The following is a 7918-nucleotide window of genomic DNA, read 5'->3' as shown; positions in this document are numbered from 1 at the left end:
ACTTCAACACCCCACTCACAGCAATGGACAGATCATCTAATCAAAAAATCAATAAGGAAACAATGGCTTTGAATAACACACTGGACCAGATGGACTTAACAGATATATTCAGAACATTTCATCCTAAAGCAGCAGAATATACATTCTCCTCCAGTGCACATGGAACGGTCTCCAGAACAGACTACATACTGGGACACAAATCAGCCCTCAGCAAGTACAAAAAGATCGAGATCATACTGTGAATATTTTCAGACCACAACTCTATGAAACTCGAAATCAACCACAAGAAAACATTTGGAAAGGTAACAAATACTTGAAGACTGAAGAACGTCCTACTAAAGAATGAATAGGCTAACCAAGCAGTTAAAGACGAAATTAAAAAGTTCATGGAAGCCAATGAAGATGATAACACCACAACCCAAAACCTCTGGGACACAGCAAAGGCAGTCATAAGAGGAAAGTATGTAGCAATTCAGGCCCTCCTAAAGAAGGAAGAGAGATCTCAGATACACAACCTAACCTGAGGCCTTAAAGAGCTGGAAAAAGAATAGCACATAAAACCCAAAACCAGCAGAAGACAGGAAATAAAGATTAGAGCAGAAATTAATGCTACCGAAACCAAAAAAACAGTAGAAGAGATCAATGAAACCAGAAGCTGGTTCTTTGAAAGAATTAAGAAAATTGATAAACCACTAGCCAGTTTGATCAAAAAGAAAAAGAAAAGGACCCAAATACATAAAATGAAGAATGAAAGAGAAGAAATCACAACCAACACAGCAGAAATAAAAACAATAATAAGAGAGTATTATGAGCAATTATATGCCAATAAAATGGGCAACCTGGAAGAAATGGACCAATTCCTAGAAACATATACACTACCAAAACTGGAACAGGAAGAAATAGAAAATTTGAACAGACCCATAACCAGTAAGGAAATCGAATTAGGAATCAAACACCTCCCAAAAAACAAGAGTCCAGGACCAGATGGCTTTCCAGGGGAATTCTACCAAACATTTAAGGAAGAGTTAACACCTTTTCTCTTGAAGCTGTTCCAAAAAAATAAAAATGGGAGGAAAACTTCCAAACTCTTTCTATGAAGCTAGCATGACCTTGATTCCAAAACCAGACAGAGACCCCACTAAAAAGGAGAACTATAGACAAATTTCCCTGATGAACATGGAGGCAAAAATCCTCAACAAGATATTAGCCAACCAGATCCAACAATACATTAAAAAAATCATTCACCATGACCAAGTGGGATTTATACCTGGGATGCAGGGCTGGTTCAATATCTGCAAACCAATCAGTGTGATTCATCACATCAATAAAAGAAAGGACAAGAACCATGTGATCCTCTCAACAGATGCAGAGAAAGCATTTGACAAATACAACACCTTTCTTGATAAAAACTTTCAAGAAAGTAGAGATAGAAGGAGCTTACCTCAAGATCATAAAAGCCATATATGAAAGACCCAATGCTAATATCATCCTCAATGGGGAAAAACTGAAAGCTTTCCCCCTAAGGTCAGGAACAAGACAGGGATGTCCACTCTTGCCACTGTTGTTCAACATAGTATTGGAAGTCTTAGCCTCTGCAATCAGACAACACAAAGAAATTAAAGGCATCCAAATCGGCCAGGAGGAGGTCAAACTTTCACTCTTTGCAGATGACATTATACTCTATATGGAAAACCCAAAAGATTCCACCAAAAAACTGCTAGAACTGATTCATGAATACAGCAAAATTGCAGGATATAAAATCAACGCACAGAAATCAGTTGCATCCCTATACACCAACAATGAAGCAACAGAAAGAGAAATCAAGGAATTGATCCCATTTACAATTTCACCAAAACCCATAAAATACCTAGGAATAAATCTAACCAAAGAGGTGAAAAATCTATACACTGAAAACTATAGAAAGCTTATGAAAGAAATTGAAGAATACACAAAAAAAATGGAAAAAGATTCCATGCTCCTGGATGGGAAGAACAAATATTGTTAAAATGTAGATACTACCTAAAGCAATCTACATATTGAATGCAATCCCTATCAAAATAACACCAGCATTCTTCACAGAGCTAGGACAAATAATCCTAAAGTTTGTATGGAACCAGAAAAGACCCCGAATAGCCAAAGCAGTCTTGGAAAAGAAAACCAAAGCCAGAGGCATCACAATCCCAGACTTCAAGCTATACTACAAAGCTGTAATCATCAAGAAAGTATGGTACTGGCACAAGAACAGACATTTAGATCAATGGAACAGAATAGAGAACTGAGAAATGGACCCACAAACATATGGCCAACTAATCTTTGACAAAGCAGGAATGAATATCCAATGGAATAAAGACAGTCTCTTCAGCAAGTGGTGCTGGGAAAACTGGACAGCGACATGCAGAAACTGGACCACTTTCTCACACCATACACAAAAATAAACTCAAAATGGATGGAAGACCTCAATGTAAGACAGGAAGCCATCAAAATCCTCAAGGAGAAAGCAGGCAAAAACCTCTTTGATTTTGACCACAGCAACTTCTTACTCAACACGTCTCCAGAGGCAAGGAAAACATAAGAAAAATGAATTATGGGGACCTCATCAAAATAAAAAGCTTCTGCACAGCAAAGGAAACAATCAACAAAACTAAAAGGCAACCGACAGAATGGGAGAAGATACTTGCAAATGACATATCAGATAAAGGGTTAGGATCCAAAATCTATAAAGAACTTTTCAAAGTCAACACCCAACAAATAATTCAGTGAAGAAATGGGCAAAAGACATGAATAGACACTTCCCAAAGAAGACATCCAGATGGCCAACTGACACATGAAAAAATGTTCAACTTCACTCATCATCAGGGATATACAAATCAAAACCACAATGAGATACCACCTTACCCCTGTCAGAATGGCTCACATTAACAACTCAGGTAACAACAGATGTTGGTGAGGATGCAGAGAAAGAGGATCTCTTTTGCATTGTTGGTGGGAAAGCAAGCTGGTGCAGCCACTCTGGAAAACAGTATGGAGGTTCCTCAAAAAACTAAAAATAGAACTACCATATGACCCAGCAATTGGGATGAATGGATAAAGAAGATGTGGTACATATATACAATGGAGTATTACTCGGCAATCAAAAAGAATGAAATCTTGCCATTTGCAACCACATGGATGGAAACTGGAGGGTATTATGCTAAGTGAAATTAGTCAGTTAAAAAAATCATATGACTTCACTCATATGAGGACTTTAAGAGACAAAACAGATAAACATAAGGGAAGGGAAACAAAAATAATAGAAAACAGGGAGGGGGACAAAACGTAAGAAACTCATAAATATGGAGAACAAACAGAGGGTTACGGGAGGGGCTGTGGGGGGGGGGTTGGCTAAATGGGTAAGGGGCACTAAAGAATCTACTCCTGTAATCATTGTTGCACTATATGCTAACTAATTTGGATGTAAATTTTAAAAAATAAAAAATAAAATTAAAAAACAAAAAAAAGGTTACATACTATATGACTCCTTTATGACTACTTTTGAAATGACAAAATTTTAGAAATGGAAAACAGATTAGCAGTTGCCAAGAGGTAAGGATGGAGGGGATAATTAGATGTTTTTATGAAAGGGTACCAGGAGACGGACACCTGGGTGGTTCAGTCAGTTGAGTGTCAGACTTTGGCTCAGGTCATGAGTGGGTTCCAGTTCTGCATTGGCTCTGTGTTGACAGCTCAAAGCCTGGAGCCTGCTTTAGATTCTGTGTCTCCCTCTCTCTCCCTTTCCCTACTCATGCTTTGTCTGTTTGTCTCCCTCAAAAATAAATAAACATTAAAAATAAAATTAAAATAAAATAAAATGGCAACAGGAGAGATCGTGTGGTAGTGGAATGTTCTATACGTTGACTGGGCTGAATGGTATATGAACCCACATACGTGATAAAATTGTATAGATCTAAATACTCACAAATATGTACATATTAAGCTGGGGCAATATGAATAAGATAGGTGCAGAGTGTTACCCTTGGAGGAACTGGGTAGAAGATATAAACGAAATTCAATTAAAAAATGCCTTACTAAATAATCTAAATTTCTTTCGTTTTTCTACTAAAGTTTCATTCTTATCCTTTACCTTATTTATTGGACACAATTACAAGATAAGCTCATTTTGTAGATTATTTCTTCAACATGAAAGAAAATAGTAGGATGGATAAATCCACTCCCAACTAACAAACAGTCAGCAGATCACTCCTGGTTCTAGTGTTTTTGCAACTGAGTCAGTCATATTAAGAATCATCTTCTTTAATTAAAGGAACAGAGCTATAAAGAATACACTTGCCTTGGATGTGGTCAGGGAGTACTTTACTTGATAATGAAATGGCTCAGACCTTCTGTTCTTAGAGTTCATAACATGCACAGCATCACAGAATTGAAAAGACTTATCTCTTCAAGTCTATCAGTTCTATCTTCCTACCACTGCAGAATTGTTCTCTATGTTGCACTTGTGATAAATGATGATTACTATTATTAATACTAATAGCCCCAACAACATTATATAGTATAATGGCCCCAGCGATTATACTGGGAAGTTTGATAGGAGTGTTTTCCTGAGCTCATCCTAAAATGTCTTCTTGCTCAATATTATCTTGTGATTTCTATTTATTTATGCCTTAAGATACCCTACACATTACTTCTCCTATAATTACAAGATCACTGGAATGAGGCTCTTTCATTTGGTTTTCTCCTCACTGCCTGCAGCCCTGTGGGCACTCAGTAAATGCTGCTCGGTGTTTGATGTTGACATCTTCAAATGGAGGCAGGTATCTTCGCAAGTTATGACAGTTGCATCAACCAGGATTAATTTGATAATTTGCTTCAAGCTCATTACAATTTTGGCTCTTCTCCAAGCACCTTGGTTTTTGAAAGATGACTGCTGATAACCCAGGCTGCTTCATTCCTTTTAAGACTTTGACAGTCCAAGCCAAAATGCTCAGGAATTTTTATGATTCCACTGTTTACAGTGATATTTAGTTTTTAAAATACATAAAGTCGGGACAAGATTGACATCGTCAATGAAGTGTTGGCAAATATTGATATTACTATTTTCTGGTTAATTTTTACTACATAACACAGACCATGACAGATTAGCATCTGATTTGGTGAACTTACAAGCTCTTAAGCAGAAGACTCAAGTGCATAAAAAAAAACTTAAGCAATGATTGCACCATTTACTGCTGTGATGTTTTCACAAAAGAAAGTGGCTGAGAGACATAAAACAACCTAAGAAACTTATAGGAAACACATGTAAATTACAATAACATGACAGGTTACTAGTACCTGAAAAGGCCATATTTTCTACAGTGTTAGGACAGTGAGCTTAATGAAGGTGTTTAGTGAGAGTTCTTTGAAATGGTTTTACCGACAAATATGGTTTTACCGTACACATACACTTGTACACACAAATCTGTTGTTGAAAGCAAATCTATAATGCTACTTCTGCTGCTGCTGCTAAATCAGACAAGTCTAATGCAAATAGAATTTATGCTGACCAGTGTCTTTCTCCCTGAATGTTATCTTATAGAAAAAGTGATGTAATCTGACTTGAGATATTTAGTACCTTATCTGCAGGAAGTACCACTGACCTCAGAGGAAGAGAAGAGAAAATGCGCACAAGAGAGGTTCGGTAAGAGGCAGTGAGAATGGGATCTGAGCCACATAAGTAGATATTCACGAGAAGTGTGGCTTCATTTGGACAATGTGGGAGGTTCCAAGCATAGGTTTCTCTTCCACCATGTAGTTAACCTCATGACCCACGTTGCAGACCCAAACTTGGTACAATCTCTTCAAGTAAATAATTTGTACCAAACTTAAAGCCATAATAACAAATTAACATTTTACTATATGCCTAGACTCGGAAAAAAATATGAGAGAACACATTTTTAAGTGGTTCTGTTATCAGGAGTAATAGGAAAAGGAACCTAATGATAATTAGGTTAATGGAAGATACAAATGAGAGCTCTTGACCACTATTTCTAAAATTTTTTTAACGTTTATTATTGAGAGACAGAGAGAGACAGAGCATGAGCATGGGAGAGGCAGAGAGAGGAGGAGACACAGAATCTGAAGCAGGCTCCAGGCTCTGAGCTGTCAGCGCAGAGCCCAACGCAGGGCTTGAACCCACAAACTGCAAGATCACGACCTGAGTCAAAGTCTGACGCTTAACCGACTGAGCCACCAAGGCACCCCTCTTGACCACTATTTCTGCCCTCTAATGTAACTTAGATATTAGGAAATGCCATTTTCCATCTCTATCTAGAATGATAGATAGACCTGTTAACTACAATGGTCTCTTTGCCTTGAATTCTCCCCATTAGATCTCCTTCTCAGTGGGGTCTCAACTCAGGATTGCTAAAGCCAACTTATACAACTCAATAGCAAAACCAAACAGTCCAATTGAAAAAAGTGCAGAGGAACTGAAATGACATTCTTCCAAAGAAGACAACAGGTATATTAAAAGGTGCTCAACATCACTAATCATCATGAAAATGCAAGTCAAAACTGCAATGAAAAATCACCTCACACCTGTTAGCATGGCTATTTTCAAATAGACAAGAAATAACAAGTATTGGCAAGGACCTAAAGAAAAGGGATCCCTGTACACTATTGGTGGGAAGGAAAATTGATGTAGCCACTACAGAAAAAGTATGAAGATTCCTCAAAAAATTAGAACTACCATGTGATCCAGCAATGCCACTTCTGGGTATTTAACCAAAGGAAATGAAATTACTACCTTGAAAAGATACCTGCACCCCCATGTTCACTGCCGCGCTATTTACAGTAGCCAAGACATGGAAACAACCTTAATCCATTGACAGATGACTGGACAAAGAAAACATGGTGCGCGCACACACACACACACACACACACAAATGGACTATTATGCCGCTGTAAAGGGAGGAAATTCTGCCATTTACAACAACACAGGGTATTATGCTAAGAGAAATAAGTCAGACAAAGAAAGACAAATACGGTATAATACGTGAAATATTTGGATTCTAATAAAACTGAATTTAAAGATACAGAGAACAGATTGATGGTTACCAGAAGTGAGGGACGTGGGATGGGCAAAATGGGTAAAGATAGTAAAATGGTACAAAATTTCAGTTATAAGGTAAATCCTGGTAATGTCACATACATCTTGGTGACTGTAGTTAACAATACCATACTATATATGTGAGAGTTGCTGCGTGACAGAATCTTAAAAGTTCTCATCATAAGAAAAAACATTTGTAACTATGTGAGGTGATTGATGTTAACTAAACCTATGGTGGTTATACTTTTGCTATATATACATACATCAAATCGTGTTGTACACCTTGAACTAATGCAATATTATATGTAAATTGTATCGCAACAAAAGAAGGAAGAAAAACGTTGCTAAAACCAAAAGCAACTGACAGAAAATATTTTATTTCCAGCAATACTTGATTGCATTCTCTGTTGACCAAACTGCTACCTATTCAATGAAATCAGAAAACGATGGACTTGATTCTCTTCTTCTGAGTCCCTCACTGAACTGACACGTAACTAATAGCTAAATGTTCCCAGAAATTATTGTGTAAATCCTAGAGTTGGAGCGCCTGGGTGGCTCAGTTGTTTGAGCTTCCAACTTTGGCTTGGGTTGTGACTTCAAGGTTCCTGAGTTAGAGCCCCACATCAGGCTTGCTGCTGTCAGTGTGGAGCCTGCTTCAGATCCTCTGTCCGCCTTTCTCTCTTCCCCTCCCCCACTTGCACTCTCTTAAAAAATAAACACTAAAAATAATAATAAATAAATAAATAAATAAATAAATAAATAAATCCTAGAGGAGCCATATTCTCTTTGCTCCTCTCTGTTTTGCACACTTCTTTCTATAAGATGCATATGATACTT

Source organism: Leopardus geoffroyi, chromosome A1 (assembly GCF_018350155.1).
Source record: "Leopardus geoffroyi isolate Oge1 chromosome A1, O.geoffroyi_Oge1_pat1.0, whole genome shotgun sequence".
In the NCBI taxonomy this organism is placed as follows: domain Eukaryota; kingdom Metazoa; phylum Chordata; class Mammalia; order Carnivora; family Felidae; genus Leopardus; species Leopardus geoffroyi.
This window is presented reverse-complemented; position numbering follows the sequence as displayed.